Source organism: Rhinoraja longicauda, chromosome 44 (assembly GCF_053455715.1).
Source record: "Rhinoraja longicauda isolate Sanriku21f chromosome 44, sRhiLon1.1, whole genome shotgun sequence".
Taxonomy (NCBI): domain Eukaryota; kingdom Metazoa; phylum Chordata; class Chondrichthyes; order Rajiformes; family Arhynchobatidae; genus Rhinoraja; species Rhinoraja longicauda.
Genome location: NC_135996.1, coordinates 5,956,545 through 5,973,319, shown reverse-complemented (window position 1 = coordinate 5,973,319; position 16,775 = coordinate 5,956,545). Strand labels below are relative to the sequence as shown.

The window sequence follows — 16,775 nt, the reverse complement described above, 5'->3', positions numbered from 1 at the left end:
CCCTGACGTGAGCAGAGTGGCGCAGCGGAAGCGTGCTGGGCCCATAACCCAGAGGTCGATGGATCGAAACCATCCTCTGCTAGCTGTTTTTTATTAGACTCATCTTTAATTTGGAAAAGTGTGTTCATACAGTTTGTAATTAATTAATAATGCAATGAATTGACAAATGTGCTTGTAATTTGGCATATATATATATTTTTTTTTAATCTGTAAAATCTTTTAAATGTTTTTTTTATCCACTGTGCAAATCATATGAGGAAAGATTGGAAAGACTAGGGCTTGTATTCACTGGAGTTTAGAAGGATGAGAGGGGATCTTATAGAGGCGTATAAAATTATAAAAGGACTGGACAAGCAAGATGCAGGAAAAATGTTCCCAATGTTGGGGGAGTCCAGAACCAGGGGCCACACACAGAGGCCATTTAAAACCACCAGTCATTGAAAGTAGGCATGCAGGTGCAGCAGGCAGTGAAGAAAGCGAATGGTATGTTGGCATTCACAGCGAGAGGATTTGAGTATAGGAGCAGGGAGGTTCTGCTGCAGTTGTACAGGCCATTGGTGAGACCGCACCTGGGGTATTGCGTACAGTTTTGGTCTCCTAATCTGAGGAAAGACATTCTTGCCATAGAGGGAGTACAGAGAAGGTTCACCAGATTGATTCCTGGGATGGCAGGACTTTCATGTGAAGAAAAACTGGATAGACTCGGCTTGTACTCGCTGGAATTAAGAAGATTGAGGGGGGATCTTATAGAAACTTACAAAATTCTTAAGGGGTTGGACAGGCTAGATGCGGGAAGATTGTTCCCGATGTTGGGGAAGTCCAGAACAAGGGGCCACACAGTTTAAGGATAAGGGGGAAGTCTTTTAGGACCGAGATGAGAAAGTCTTTTTTCACCCAGAGAGTGGTGAATCTGTGGAATTCTCTGCCACAGAAGGTAGTTGAGGCCAGTTCATTGGCTATATTTAAGAGGGAGTTAGATGTGGCCCTTGTGGCTAAATGGATCAGGGGGTATGGAGAGAAGGCAGGTACGGGATACTGAGTTGGATGATCAGCCATGATCATATTGAATGGCGGTGCAGGCTCGAAGGGCCGAATGGCCTACTCCTGCACCTATTTTCTATGTTTCTAAAACTGAGGTGAGAAGAAACTTTTACACCCAGAGAATTTGTTGTGAGGTTGTGGAATTCTCTGCATGGGTTGCTGATTGTAGATGATCAACCCTGACGTGAGCAGAGTGGCGCAGCGGAAGCGTGCTGGGCCCATAACCCAGAGGTCGATGGATCGAAACCATCCTCTGCTAGCTGTTTTTTATTAGACTCATCTTTAATTTGGAAAAGTGTGTTCATACCGTTTGTAATTAATTAATAATGCAATGAATTGACAAATGTGCTTGTAATTTGGAAGATATATATATTTTTTAATCTGTAAAATCTTTTAAATGTTTTTTTTATCCACTTATTCAAATCATATGAGGAAAGATTGGAAAGACTAGGGCTTGTATTCACTGGAGTTTAGAAGGATGAGAGGGGATCTTATAGAGACGTATAAAATTATAAAAGGACTGGACAAGCAAGATGCAGGAAAAATGTTCCCAATGTTGGGGGAGTCCAGAACCAGGGGCCACACACAGAGGCCATTTAAAACCACCAGTCATTGAAAGTAGGCATGCAGGTGCAGCAGGCAGTGAAGAAAGCGAATGGTATGTTGCGGTAGCGCAGCGGTAGAGTTGCTGCTTTACAGCGAATGCAGCGCCGGAGACTCAGGTTCGATCCTGACTACGGGTGCTGCACTGTAAGGAGTTTGTACGTTCTCCCCGTGACCTGCGTGGGTTTTCTCCGAAATCTTCGGTTTCCTCCCACACTCCAAAGACGTACAGGTATGTAGGTTAATTGGCTGGGTAAATGTAAAAATTGTCCCTAGTGGGTGTAGGATAGTGTTAATGTACGGGGATCGCTGGGCGGCACGGACTTGGTGGGCCGAAAAGGCCTGTTTCCGGCTGTATATATATGATATGATATAGCGAGGGGATTTGAGTATACTAGCAGGGAGGTTCTGCTGCAGTTGTACAGGGCCTTGGTGAGACCACACCTGGAGTATTGCGTACAGTTTTGGTCTCCTAATCTGAGGAAAGACATTCTTGCCATAGAGGGAGAACAGAGAAGGTTCACCAGATTGATCCCTGGGATGGCAGGACTTTCATGTGAAGAAAGACTGGTTAGACCCGGCTTGCAATCGCTGGAATTTAGAAGATTGAGGGGGGATCTTATCATATCATATCATATCATATATATACAGCCAGAAACAGGCCTTTTCGGCCCTCCAAGTCCGTGCCGCCCAGCGATCCCCGTACATTAACACTATCCTACACCCACTAGGGACAATTTTTACATTTACCCAGCCAATTAACCTACATACCTGTACGTCTTTGGAGATCTTATAGAAACTTACAAAATTCTTAAGGGGTTGGACAGGCTAGACGCAGGAACATTGTTCCCGATGTTGGGGAAGTCCAGAACAAGGGGCCACACAGTTTAAGGATAAGGGGGAAGTCTTTTAGGACCGAGATGGGAAAGTTTTTTTTCACACAGAGAGTGGTGAATCTGTGGAATTCTCTGCCACAGAAGGTAGTTGAGGCCAGTTCATTGGCTATATTTAAGAGGGAGTTAGATGTGGCCCTTGTGGCTAAAGGGATCAGGGGGTATGGAGAGAAGGCAGGTACGGGATACTGAGTTGGATGATCAGCCATGATCATATTGAATGGCGGTGCATACAGGCTCGAAGGGCCGAATGGCCTACTCCTGCACCTATTTTTGATGTTTCTAAAACTGAGGTGAGAAGAAACTTTTTCACCCAGAGAATTTGTTGTGAGGTTGTGGAATTCTCTGCATGGGTTGCTGATTGTAGATGATCAACCCGGACGTGAGCAGAGTGGCGCAGCGGAAGCGTGCTGGGCCCATAACCCAGAGGTCGATGGATCGAAACCATCCTCTGCTAGCTGTGTTTTATTAGACTAATCTTTAATTTGGAAAAGTATGTTCATAATGTTTGTAATTAATTAATAATGCAATGAATTGACAAATGTGCTTGTAATTTGGCATATATATATTTTTTTAATCTGTAAAATCTTTTAAATGTTTTTTTTATCCACTGTGCAAATCATATGAGGAAAGATTGGAAAGACTAGGGCTTGTATTCACTGGAGTTTAGAAGGATGAGAGGGGATCTTATAGAGACGTATAAAATTATAAAAGGACTGGACAAGCAAGATGCAGGAAAAATGTTCCCAATGTTGGGGGAGTCCAGAACCAGGGGCCACACATAGAGGCCATTTAAAACCACCAGTCATTGAAAGTAGGCATGCAGGTGCAGCAGGCAGTGAAGAAAGCGAATGGTATGTTGGCATTCATAGCGAGGGGATTTGAGTATAGGAGCAGGGAGGTTCTGCTGCAGTTGTACAGGGCATTGGTGAGACCACACCTGGAGTACTGCGTACAGTTTTGGTCTCCTAATCTGAGGAAAGACATTCTTGCCATAGAGGGAGTACAGAGAAGGTTCACCAGATTGATTCCTGGGAAGGCAGGACTTTCATGTGAAGAAAGACTGGATAGACTCGGCTTGTACTCGCTGGAATTTAGAGGATTGAGGGGGGATCTTATAGAAACTTACAAAATTCTTAAGGGGTTGGACAGGCTAGATGCGGGAAGATTGTTCCCGATGTTGGGGAAGTCCAGAACAAGGGGTCCAGTTTAAGGATAAGGGGCAAGTCTTTTAGGACTGAGATGAGAAAGTTTTTTTTCACACAGAGAGTGGTGAATCTGTGGAATTCTCTGCCACAGAAGGTAGTTGAGGCCAGTTCATTGGCTATATTTAAGAGGGAGTTAGATGTGGCCCTTGTGGCTAAAGGGATCAGGGGGTATGGAGAGAAGGCAGGTACGGGATACTGAGTTGGATGATCAGCCATGATCATATTGAATGGCGGTGCAGGCTCGAAGGGCCGAATGGCCTACTCCTGCACCTATTTTCTATGTTTCTAAAACTGAGGTGAGAAGAAACTTTTACACCCAGAGAATTTGTTGTGAGGTTGTGGAATTCTCTGCATGGGTTGCTGATTGTAGATGATCAACCCTGACGTGAGCAGAGTGGCGCAGCGGAAGCGTGCTGGGCCCATAACCCAGAGGTCGATGGATCGAAACCATCCTCTGCTAGCTGTTTTTTATTAGACTCATCTTTAATTTGGAAAAGTATGTTCATACTGTTTGTAATTAATTAATAATGCAATGAATTGACAAATGTGCTTGTAATTTGGCATATATATATATTTTTTAATCTGTAAAATCTTTTAGATGTCTTTTTTATCCACTTATGCAAATCATATGAGGAAAGATTGGAAAGACTAGGGCTTGTATTCACTGGAGTTTAGAAGGATGAGAGGGGATCTTATAGAGACGTATAAAATTATAAAAGGACTGGACAAGCAAGATGCAGGAAAAATGTTCCCAATGTTGGGGGAGTCCAGAACCAGGGGCCACACACAGAGGCCATTTGAAACCACCAGTCATTGAAAGTAGGCATGCAGGTGCAGCAGGCAGTGAAGAAAGCGAATGGTATGTTGCGGTAGCGCAGCGGTAGAGTTGCTGCTTTACAGCGAATGCAGCGCCGGAGACTCAGGTTCGATCCTGACTACGGGTGCTGCACTGTAAGGAGTTTGTACGTTCTCCCCGTGACCTGCGTGGGTTTTCTCCGAAATCTTCGGTTTCCTCCCACACTCCAAAGACGTACAGGTATGTAGGTTAATTGGCTGGGTAAATGTAAAAATTGTCCCTAGTGGGTGTAGGATAGTGTTAATGTACGGGGATCGCTGGGCGGCACGGACTTGGTGGGCCGAAAAGGCCTGTTTCCGGCTGTATATATATGATATGATATAGCGAGGGGATTTGAGTATACTAGCAGGGAGGTTCTGCTGCAGTTGTACAGGGCCTTGGTGAGACCACACCTGGAGTATTGCGTACAGTTTTGGTCTCCTAATCTGAGGAAAGACATTCTTGCCATAGAGGGAGTACAGAGAAGGTTCACCAGATTGATCCCTGGGATGGCAGGACTTTCATATGAAGAAAGACTGGATAGACTCGGCTTGCAATCGCTGGAATTTAGAAGATTGAGGGGGGATCTTATCATATCATATCATATCATATATATACAGCCAGAAACAGGCCTTTTCGGCCCTCCAAGTCCGTGCCGCCCAGCGATCCCCGTACATTAACACTATCCTACACCCACTAGGGACAATTTTTACATTTACCCAGCCAATTAACCTACATACCTGTACGTCTTTGGAGATCTTATAGAAACTTACAAAATTCTTAAGGGGTTGGACAGGCTAGACGCAGGAAGATTGTTCCCGATGTTGGGGAAGTCCAGAACAAGGGGCCAGCCACACAGTTTAAGGATAAGGGGGAAGTCTTTTAGGACCGAGATGGGAAAGTTTTTTTCACACAGAGAGTGGTGAATCTGTGGAATTCTCTGCCACAGAAGGTAGTTGAGGCCAGTTCATTGGCTATATTTAAGAGGGAGTTAGATGTGGCCCTTGTGGCTAAAGGTATCAGGGGGTATGGAGAGAAGGCAGGTACGGGATACTGAGATGGATGATCAGCCATGATCATATTGAATGGCGGTGCATACAGGCTCGAAGGGCCGAATGGCCTACTCCTGCACCTATTTTCTATGTTTCTAAAACTGAGGTGAGAAGAAACTTTTACACCCAGAGAATTTGTTGTGAGGTTGTGGAATTCTCTGCATGGGTTGCTGATTGTAGATGATCAACCCTGACGTGAGCAGAGTGGCGCAGCGGAAGCGTGCTGGGCCCATAACCCAGAGGTCGATGGATCGAAACCATCCTCTGCTAGCTGTGTTTTATTAGACTAATCTTTAATTTGGAAAAGTATGTTCATACTGTTTGTAAATAATTAATAATGCAATGAATTGACAAATGTGCTTGTAATTTGGCATATATATATATATATTTTTATTCTGTAAAATCTTTTAAATGGTTTTTTTATCCACTGTGCAAATCATATGAGGAAAGATTGGAAAGACTAGGGCTTGTATTCACTGGAGTTTAGAAGGATGAGAGGGGATCTTATAGAGACGTATAAAATTATAAAAGGACTGGACAAGCTAGATGCAGGAAAATTGTTCCCAATGTTGGGGGAGTCCAGAACCAGGGGCCACACACAGAGGCCATTTAAAACCACCAGTCATTGAAAGTAGGCATGCAGGTGCAGCAGGCAGTGAAGAAAGCGAATGGTATGTTGGCATTCACAGCGAGAGGATTTGAGTATAGGAGCAGGGAGGTTCTGCTGCAGTTGTACAGGCCATTGGTGAGACCGCACCTGGGGTATTGCGTACAGTTTTGGTCTCCTAATCTGAGGAAAGACATTCTTGCCATAGAGGGTGTACAGAGAAGGTTCACCAGATTGATTCCTGGGATGGCAGGACTTTCATGTGAAGAAAAACTGGATAGACTCGGCTTGTACTCGCTGGAATTAAGAAGATTGAGGGGGGATCTTATAGAAACTTACAAAATTCTTAAGGGGTTGGACAGGCTAGATGCAGGAAGATTGTTCCCGATGTTGGGGAAGTCCAGAACAAGGGGCCACACAGTTTAAGGATAAGGGGGAAGTCTTTTAGGACCGAGATGAGAAAGTCTTTTTTCACACAGAGAGTGGTGAATCTGTGGAATTTTCTGCCACAGAAGGTAGTTGAGGCCAGTTCATTGGCTATATTTAAGAGGGAGTTAGATGTGGCCCTTGTGGCTAAAGGGATCAGGGGGTATGGAGAGAAGGCAGGTACGGGATACTGAGTTGGATGATCAGCCATGATCATATTGAATGGCGGTGCAGGCTCGAAGGGCCGAATGGCCTACTCCTGCACCTATTTTCTATGTTTCTAAAACTGAGGTGAGAAGAAACTTTTACACCCAGAGAATTTGTTGTGAGGTTGTGGAATTCTCTGCATGGGTTGCTGATTGTAGATGATCAACCCTGACGTGAGCAGAGTGGCGCAGCGGAAGCGTGCTGGGCCCATAACCCAGAGGTCGATGGATCGAAACCATCCTCTGCTAGCTGTTTTTTATTAGACTCATCTTTAATTTGGAAAAGTGTGTTCATACAGTTTGTAATTAATTAATAATGCAATGAATTGACAAATGTGCTTGTAATTTGGCATATATATATATATTTTTTTAATCTGTAAAATCTTTTAAATGTTTTTTTTATCCACTGTGCAAATCATATGAGGAAAGATTGGAAAGACTAGGGCTTGTATTCACTGGAGTTTAGAAGGATGAGAGGGGATCTTATAGAGGCGTATAAAATTATAAAAGGACTGGACAAGCAAGATGCAGGAAAAATGTTCCCAATGTTGGGGGAGTCCAGAACCAGGGGCCACACACAGAGGCCATTTAAAACCACCAGTCATTGAAAGTAGGCATGCAGGTGCAGCAGGCAGTGAAGAAAGCGAATGGTATGTTGGCATTCATAGCGAGGGGATTTGAGTATAGGAGCAGGGAGGTTCTGCTGCAGTTGTACAGGGCATTGGTGAGACCACACCTGGAGTATTGCCTACAGTTTTTGTAAAAGGATGTCACTCGTACGCAGAGTCTTTTACTAAATAAGTTTATTAATAACACTACACACATTATGCCCTAGCTGTCCGTGGTCATCACTGGCACTAGAGAGCGAGCTGGAGGTGGGGAAGCTACAGTTATACAAGAGACCATGGGGAGTGGTTAGTAGTGGTGAGGTCACTATGTTAAAGGAACATGCACTGATCTACATCCTTCCTCTTGGAAACAAGAGCGACCACGGCTCATACGCTAGACTTAAACTATAAGCAGGGAGCAGATAGAATGCAGCACCACACAGACTACTCGTACCCACCGTACCGGACAGGCGGCTTGACCACTCGCCCAGAGCGGGTGCGCAACCCCCCATCCCCTTCGGCCGAAGGAAGAGCAGGGACGGGTGCGGGTACCGAGGCAGGGGAACAAGGGGAAGGAGGAGAACCGGGCGGCGATACCCGCAAACGCGCAGGCGAAGGAGGGGAAAGGGGCTGGGGCGAGCCGGGCACAGACAGTCGAGACGGCGCAGGTTGGGGCACGCGAGGATGGACGGGAGCAGGAGGCACATCAGGCACCGGTGACTGGACGGGAGGTGAATACGGGACCGCGGGAGGCGGTGCAGGCTCGTTGACCAGCATCAGGTGCTGTCGGGTACGACGGTACACGGTGCCCTCGTAATTAACCAGGTACGACCGTGGAGAGTCAGCATTGCCGACGACCACGGCCAGCCGGTTGTGGCCCGAGGCGGACTCCATCCGGACAACCTGGCCAGCGAACAGAGGGGGAAGGGGACGGGACGATTTGTCAAAGGAGCGTTTCTGAATCACTTGCTTTTCGATGATGCGCTCCTTGACAGCTGCAGGGCTGCGAGCCGTTGGTTTCAGGGATTGCTGGGAGACGGGGATGGGGGGTCTAGTGGTGCGGGACATGAGGCGCTGGGCCGGGGAGCCGAGCGCGGGGTCCCGGGTGATGTTGCGGAGGTTGAGGAGGGCAAGGTACAAGTCAGAACTGGTAAACCGACAACGTTCCATCAGTTCCTTCGCGCTGCGGACAGCGCGCTCTGCAAGTCCATTGCTTTGCGGGTACTCGGGGCTGCTGGTGATGTGGCGAAAGTTCCACAGGGTGGCGAAAGCGGCAAACTCCGCGCTGGTAAACTGGCTCCCGTTGTCGGACTGGAGGGATGCCGGGGAACCAAAGGTAGAGAAGTGGCGGCGAAGCTTCCCGATGACGGCAGCAGACGTGAGGGACGGCAGCAGGTCCACCTCGAACCAGCTGGAGTAGGAGTCCACCAGGACCAGGTAGTGTTTGCCACGCCACTCGAAAATGTCGGCGGCAACAGCCATCCACGGCAACTCGGGAGCCGGCTGCTGCAGGAGAGGCTGGCGCTGCTGATGAGGTAGTAGGCGGTTGCAGGCAGCGCAGGCGGAGACCCTGTCCCGGATGTCCCGAACCATGCCAGGCCAGTAAAATTGTGCCTGGGCCTGGGATAAAGTGGCCTCCACCCCGGGGTGTCCGTTGTGGGCAGTCTTGAAGTAGTGATCTCGCAGCGCGGCCGGCACCACGACCTTGTGACCCTTCACCACCACGCCCGCGTGCAGCACCAGTTCATCCCGAACCAGGAAGTAGGGCACGGCACCAGCCGGCAGGGAAGACCGTCGGTCAGGCCAGCCACGGCGGATGACGCTCTCAAGCTGTTGCAGGGCAGGATCAGCGGCAGTGTGTGTGACCAGGGACTGCATCTGCCAAGATGGAACGATGTTGACGTTCAACACCATCAGGTCAGCCGATTCGTACGGATGGCGGGAAGTGGAAGGTAGTGGGGCACGGGACAAAGTGTCTGCCACGAACATCTCCTTGCCCTTGCGGTACACGATATCGAAGGTAAAGCGCTGAAGCTGCAGCATCATCCGCTGCAAACGGGACGAGGCTGCGTGGATGGGCTTGTTCAGAATAGAGACCAGCGGTTGGTGGTCAGTTTCGATGGTGAAGGTGTTGCCCAGAACGTAGTCTTTGAATTTGGAGCACGCGAACACCACGGCAAGGAGCTCTTTTTCAATCTGCGCGTATCGCTGTTCAGCAGGGGTCATTGTGCGAGAGGCATAGGAGACGGGCAGCTGCCGGTCGTCATAGAGCTGCAGGCAGGCAGCACCAAGTCCGAACCGAGATGCATCGCAGGTGAGGACGATTGGCCTGTTCAGGTCGAAAAACTGCAAAGTGGGGGTCCGTGCGAGTCTGGACTTCAGGGCCACGAAGGCCGACTGGTGGTGCGGGAGCCAGGCCCAGGCATATTCCTTCTTGGTCAGCTCCCTCAGGGGGGCACTCAGTTCGCTGAGGTCGGGTATGAACTTGCCTAAGTAGTTGACCATGCCCAGAAAGCGCTGCAGGCCGGGCACGTCAGTGGGAGCGGGCATATCGGTGATCGCCGCCGTCTTCTCGGGGTCTGGCTTCAGGCCCCCCGCCGTGAAAACATGGCCAACGTAGGTGACTTCCTCAACGCGGAATCGACACTTCCGTTGATTAAGTTTGAGATTGATCTCACGAGCCCTGTCCAGGACTTGGCGGAGGTGTCGGTCGTGCTCAGCGACGTCCCTCCCGTACACCAGGATGTCATCCACAATGATGGCGCACGGCAACCCGGCAAACAGCTGCTCCATTGTACGCTGGAAAACCTCGCTTGCTGAGTTGATCCCAAAAGGCATGCGGAGGAAACGGAACCTGCCAAAAGGTGTGCTGAAGGTGGTCAGGAAGGAGGAACGTGCATCCAAAGGGATCTGCCAAAAGGAGCTCTTGGCATCTAGGACCGAGAAAACTGTGGCTGGACCGACCTGTGCCGCGACGTCCTCCACCGTCCGCATGGGGTAGTGCGGGCGTTTGATAGCCAGGTTCAGGTCTTTTGGGTTGATGCAGATCCTGATCTCGCTCGCATCCTTCTTGGCAGCGACCACCATGGTGGAGACCCACTGGGTGGGGGCACTCACCTCCTTGAGGATGCCCATGTCCACCATGCCACGTAGTGTGGACTCCACGCGGCCCTTCATGGCAAAAGACACACGGTGGGCCGGTCTAACCACCGGGTTGACCCCCGGGTCAACAACGATCTTGTAGGCACAGGGCAGCTTCCCCAGGACGTCATCAAATCGGTCGGGATACTCGATCAGGGGGTCCATGGGGGCCTCCACCAGGTGGATGTCGCGGTGGAATGAAACCAAGCCAAAGTCCTGGCATGCACGGGCGCCCAGCAGGGTGACGTTGTCAGATGCTAGCAGGAGGAACGTGAGGGGCCGAGAGGTCTTCAGAACAGTACAGATAACCGTTGCCTTCCCCACGGCAACCAGAACACCTCCCCCATAGGCATGAAGGCGGGAGTCGTCAGGAGTAACCCTCTCCCCCGAGCTTATCTGCTCGAAGAGGCCAACAGACATAACATTTGCAAAAGCACCAGTATCGACCTTGGCAGGGAAGGAGTGTCCATTGACAGTAACATGCACGGAAGGATCCGTTATCAACGCAGGTGCACCCAAAAGCGAAAACACTGTATCTGGATCGGGGAGTTCCTCGTGTTGGTGCTGGGAACCGGTTGCGCTATCACTGTTCGCAAGGTTGTTTAGATTCCTTCTAGGAGCAGGGACAGGTCTCCCACGAGAACGACAGGCTGCAGAAAAGTGGTTCATTTTCCCGCAGGAATTACAGGTTTTGCCCTGCGCTGGGCAAACGTTAAACTGGTGTGACGAGAAGTTGCAGTTTGGGCATCGGCGAGGGGTGACCGTAGTGGGCGCGGAGGGGTCGACCCTGACCGGCGGGGCATTTAGCCGCCGGCGTCCGGTGAAATTTATGTCATGGGACGCCGGCCGAGATACTGAGGCAACAGCAGAAGCCATGCGTGCAGCATGCACGGCGTCCTTTAGCGACAGGTCAGGCTTCATCAGGAGCTCGTCACGTAGCTTGCAGTTTAGGAGACCGTTGACCAGGACGTCCCTGATCATCTCGTCGGGTGTGATCTTTTCAAGGCGGCACCTCCGAGCCATATGCCTCAAAGAAGCAATGAAGGTGTCAACGTGCTCCCCAGGAGCCTGACGACGCGTGAAAAAGTTAAAACGCTCGATAATGTTATTGGTGGGTATATCACACAGGGCAGTGAACTTGGCCATGAGACATACCGGGTCGTCGCGGTCCTCCGGAGGGACGAAATCGAACGAAGCATATCGTTCCATTGCCTCCGGACCAGCCAGGTTGAGGAGCAGGTGAGCTCGTACTGCAGCAGCCGGCTCCCGAGTTGCCGTGGATGGCTGTTGCCGCCGACATTTTCGAGTGGCGTGGCAAACACTACCTGGTCCTGGTGGACTCCTACTCCAGCTGGTTCGAGGTGGACCTGCTGCCGTCCCTCACGTCTGCTGCCGTCATCGGGAAGCTTCGCCGCCACTTCTCTACCTTTGGTTCCCCGGCATCCCTCCAGTCCGACAACGGGAGCCAGTTTACCAGTTAAAGGAACATGCACTGATCTACAGTTTTGGTCTCCTAATCTGAGGAAAGGCATTCTTGCCATAGAGGGAGTACAGAGAAGGTTCACCAGATTGATTCCTGGGATGGCAGGAATTTCACGTGAAGAAAGACTGGATAGTCTCGTCTTGTACTCGCTGGAATTTAGAAGATTGAGGGGGGATCTTATAGAAACTTACAAAATTCTTAAGGGGTTGGACAGGCTAGATGCAGGAAGATTGTTCCCGATGTTGGGGAAGTCCAGAACAAGGGGTCACACAGTTTAAGGATAAGGGGGAAGTCTTTTAGGACCGAGATGGGAAAGTTTTTTTCACACAGAGAGTGGTGAATCTGTGGAATTCTCTGCCACAGAAGGTAGTTGAGGCCAGTTCATTGGCTATATTTAAGAGGGAGTTAGATGTGGCCCTTGTGGCTAAAGGGATCAGGGGGTATGGAGAGAAGGCAGGTACGGGATACTGAGATGGATGATCAGCCATGATCATATTGAATGGCGGTGCATACAGGCTCGAAGGGCCGAATGGCCTACTCCTGCACCTATTTTCTATGTTTCTAAAACTGAGGTGAGAAGAAACTTTTACACCCAGAGAATTTGTTGTGAGGTTGTGGAATTCTCTGCATGGGTTGCTGATTGTAGATGATCAACCCTGACGTGAGCAGAGTGGCGCAGCGGAAGCGTGCTGGGCCCATAACCCAGAGGTCGATGGATCGAAACCATCCTCTGCTAGCTGTGTTTTATTAGACTCATCTTTAATTTGGAAAAGTGTGTTCATACAGTTTGTAAATAATTAATAATGCAATGAATTGACAAATGTGCTTGTAATTTGGCAGATATATATATATATTTTTTTAATCTGTAAAATCTTTTAAATGTTTTTTTTATCCACTGTGCAAATCATATGAGGAAAGATTGGAAAGACTAGGGCTTGTATTCACTGGAGTTTAGAAGGATGAGAGGGGATCTTATAGAGACGTATAAAATTATAAAAGGACTGGACAAGCAAGATGCAGGAAAAATGTTCCCAATGTTGGGGGAGTCCAGAACCAGGGGCCACACACAGAGGCCATTTAAAACCACCAGTCATTGAAAGTAGGCATGCAGGTGCAGCAGGCAGTGAAGAAAGCGAATGGTATGTTGGCATTCATAGCGAGGGGATTTGAGTATAGGAGCAGGGAGGTTCTGCTGCAGTTGTACAGGGCATTGGTGAGACCACACCTGGAGTATTGCGTACAGTTTTGGTCTCCCAATCTGAGGAAAGACATTCTTGCCATAGAGGGAGTACAGAGAAGGTTCACCAGATTGATTCCTGGGAAGGCGGGACTTTCATGTGAAGAAAGACTGGATAGACTCGGCTTGTACTCGCTGGAATTTAGAGGATTGAGGGGGGATCTTATAGAAACTTACAAAATTCTTAAGGGGTTGGACAGGCTAGATGCGGGAAGATTGTTCCCGATGTTGGGGAAGTCCAGAACAAGGGGTCACAGTTTAAGGATAAGGGGGAAGTCTTTTAGGACTGAGATGAGAAAGTTTTTTTTCACACAGAGAGTGGTGAATCTGTGGAATTCTCTGCCACAGAAGGTAGTTGAGGCCAGTTCATTGGCTATATTTAAGAGGGAGTTAGATGTGGCCCTTGTGGCTAAAGGGATCAGGGGGTATGGAGAGAAGGCAGGTACGGGATACTGAGTTGGATGATCAGCCATGATCATATTGAATGGCGGTGCATACAGGCTCGAAGGGCCGAATGGCCTCCTTCTGCACCTATTTTCTATGTTTCTATGTCTATATTTCTAAAACTGAGGTGAGAAGAAACTTTTTCACCCAGAGAATTTGTTGTGAAGTTGTGGAATTCTCTGCCACAGAGGGCAGTGGAGGCCAATTCACTGGATGAATTTAAAAGAGAGTTAGATAGAGCTCTAGGGGCTAGTGGAGTCAAGGGATTTGAGGAGAAGGCAGGCACGGGTTACTGATTGTAGATGATCAGCCGTGATCACAATGAATGGCGGTGCTGGCTCGAAGGGCCAAATGGCCTTCTCATGCATCTATTTTCTATGTTTCTATATTAAAAAGATGTACTTCCAGATCTTCCAAACTACCTTGGTGTCACTCTTGCACTTTCCCCCCCCCCTGCATTTTCTCCGACTAGAGGCAAAGTTTTGTTTAGTTCAGAGACACAGCGTGTAAACAGACCCTTCGGCCCACTGGAGAGAAGGAATGGGCGGCGTTTCGGGTCGAGACGCTTTTTCCCCCCCACGGGATGCAGAAAGAGAATTTTCTCCACTATCGGCCAAGACCCGAGCATAATAATCGGTGGTGGGGGTGGGGGGGGTGTCACTGAACAGGTTAAAGGAAAACAAGGCGCTAGAATTTTGAGTATCAGTCGGTTTATTGAGAAGGGGAATGCAGACAGTCGGACTGGTGGAGTGACTCGTGTTAAGGAGAAAAGGCGCGGTGGTGAGGTTTACCGCTACCGTTCACCCCCTCACCCCTGGGACTTGGTCGGGCAGCCGGGTGGGGTGGGGTGGGCTGGGGGTGGTAGTTAACAGCCCAGCCAGGGGTCCTGGCGGTTAGATCTCATGAGGAAGGTGAGTTTGCGGGCCATCTCGACGTTCTAGAGGCGCCGGCAGCTCTCGAAGTTCTCCCGGATGCGCTTGCGGCACGGCTTCTCGTAGTACCTCCGCCGCCTCACCTCGTCCACAATGCCGTCCGTGCTCAGGATCCTGCGGAACGGGTAGCAGTACATGGGGGAGGGGAGAACGGGACAGGGCCCTTCGGCCCGCAGTGTCCGTGCTGTACACAGCGCAAAGTTAAACCAGTCTCCTCATGCCATCCATTCCACCAGAACCTCAACCTGAGCAGAGTGGCGCAGCGGAAGCGTGCTGGGCCCATAACCCAGAGGTCGATGGATCGAAACCATCCTCTGCTAGCTGTTTTTTATTAGACTAATCTTTAATTTGGAAAAGTGTGTTCATACCGTTTGTAATTAATTAATAATGCAATGAATTGACAAATGTGCTTGTAATTTGGCAGATATATATATATATTTTTTAATCTGTAAAATCTTTTAAATGTCTTTTTTATCCACTTATGCAAATCATATGAGGAAAGATTGGAAAGACTAGGGCTTGTATTCACTGGAGTTTAGAAGGATGAGAGGGGATCTTATAGAGACGTATAAAATTATAAAAGGACTGGACAAGCAAGATGCAAGAAAAATGTTCCCAATGTTGGGGGAGTCCAGAACCAGGGGCCACACACAGTCTAAGAATAAAGGGGAGGCCATTTAAAACCACCAGTCATTGAAAGTAGGCATGCAGGTGCAGCAGGCAGTGAAGAAAGCGAATGGTATGTTGGCATTCATAGCGAGTGGATTTGAGTATAGGAGCAGGGAGGTTCTGCTGCAGTTGTACAGGGCATTGGTGAGACCACACCTGGAGTATTGCGTACAGTTTTGGTCTCCCAATCTGAGGAAAGACATTCTTGCCATAGAGGGAGTACAGAGAAGGTTCACCAGATTGATTCCTAGGATGGCAGGACTTTCATATGAAGAAAGACTGGATAGACTCGGCTTGTACTCGCTGGAATTTAGAAGATTGAGGGGGGATCTTATAGAAACTTACAAAATTCTTAAGGGGTTGGACAGGCTAGATGCAGGAAGATTGTTCCCGATGTTGGGGAAGTCCGGAACAAGGGGTCACAGTTTAAGGATAAGGGGGAAGTCTTTTAGGACCGAGATGGGAATTATTTTTTTCACACAGAGAGTGGTGAGTCTGTGGAATTCTCTGCCACAGAAGGTAGTTGAGGCCAGTTCATTGGCTATATTTAAGAGGGAGTTAGATGTGGCCCTTGTGGCTAAAGGAATCAGCGGGAATGGAGAGAAGGCAGGTACAGGAGACTGAGTGGGATGATCAGCCATGATCATATTGAATGGCGGTGCAGGCTCGAAGGGCCGAATGGCCTACTCCTGCACCTATTTTCTATGTTTCTATGTCTATGTTTCTAAAACTGAGGTGAGAAGAAACTTTTTCACCCAGAGAATTTGTTGTGAAGTTGTGGAATTCTCTGGCACAGAGGGTAGTGGAGGCCAATTCACTGGATGAATTTAAAAGAGAGTTAGATAGAGCTCTAGGGGCTAGTGGAGTCAAGGGATTTGGGGAGAAGGCAGGCACGGGTTACTGATTGTAGATGATCAGCCGTGATCACAATGAATGGCGGTGCTGGCTCGAGGGGCCAAATGGTCTCCTCCTGCATCTATTTTCTATGTTTCTGTATTAAAAAGATGTACTTCCAGATCTTCCAAACTACCTTGGTGTCACTCTTGCACTTTTTTCCCCCCTGCATTTTCTCCGACTAGAGGCAAAGTTTAGTTTAGTTCAGAGATACAGCGTGTAAACAGACCCTTCGGCCCACCGAGTCCACGCCGACCAGCGATCCCCGCACACTAACACTATCCTACACACACTTGGGACAATTTAACACTTACACCAAGCCAATTAACCTACAAACCTGCACGTCTTTGGGGTGTGGGAGGAAACCGGAACACCCGGAGAAAACCCACGAGGTCGCAGAGAGAACGTGAAAACTCCGTGCAGACAGCGCCCATAGTCGGTATCGAACCAGGGTCTCCGGCGTTGTAAGCACTTGTAAGGCAGCAACTCTACCGCT

At 48.9% G+C, this 16,775-nt stretch overlaps 8 non-coding genes across 8 annotated transcripts; all 8 read left to right on the top strand.

The window, feature by feature from the left end:
• The first annotated feature begins 10 nt into the window (after nucleotides 1-10).
• Nucleotides 11-82, top strand: trnam-cau (transfer RNA methionine (anticodon CAU)). The gene has a single exon. It is a non-coding gene; the product is annotated as a tRNA-Met (tRNA).
• Nucleotides 83-1,228: 1,146 nt separating this feature from the next.
• On the top strand, nucleotides 1,229-1,300 carry trnam-cau (transfer RNA methionine (anticodon CAU)). The gene has a single exon. It is a non-coding gene; the product is annotated as a tRNA-Met (tRNA).
• Nucleotides 1,301-2,922: 1,622 nt separating this feature from the next.
• Nucleotides 2,923-2,994, top strand: trnam-cau (transfer RNA methionine (anticodon CAU)). Its single transcript has one exon. It is a non-coding gene; the product is annotated as a tRNA-Met (tRNA).
• Nucleotides 2,995-4,133: 1,139 nt separating this feature from the next.
• trnam-cau (transfer RNA methionine (anticodon CAU)) lies at nucleotides 4,134-4,205 on the top strand. The gene has a single exon. It is a non-coding gene; the product is annotated as a tRNA-Met (tRNA).
• A 1,625-nt stretch (nucleotides 4,206-5,830) lies between these two features.
• On the top strand, nucleotides 5,831-5,902 carry trnam-cau (transfer RNA methionine (anticodon CAU)). Its single transcript has one exon. It is a non-coding gene; the product is annotated as a tRNA-Met (tRNA).
• A 1,146-nt stretch (nucleotides 5,903-7,048) lies between these two features.
• On the top strand, nucleotides 7,049-7,120 carry trnam-cau (transfer RNA methionine (anticodon CAU)). The gene has a single exon. It is a non-coding gene; the product is annotated as a tRNA-Met (tRNA).
• A 5,647-nt stretch (nucleotides 7,121-12,767) lies between these two features.
• Nucleotides 12,768-12,839, top strand: trnam-cau (transfer RNA methionine (anticodon CAU)). Its single transcript has one exon. It is a non-coding gene; the product is annotated as a tRNA-Met (tRNA).
• Nucleotides 12,840-14,964: 2,125 nt separating this feature from the next.
• trnam-cau (transfer RNA methionine (anticodon CAU)) lies at nucleotides 14,965-15,036 on the top strand. The gene has a single exon. It is a non-coding gene; the product is annotated as a tRNA-Met (tRNA).
• Nucleotides 15,037-16,775: the final 1,739 nt, after the last annotated feature.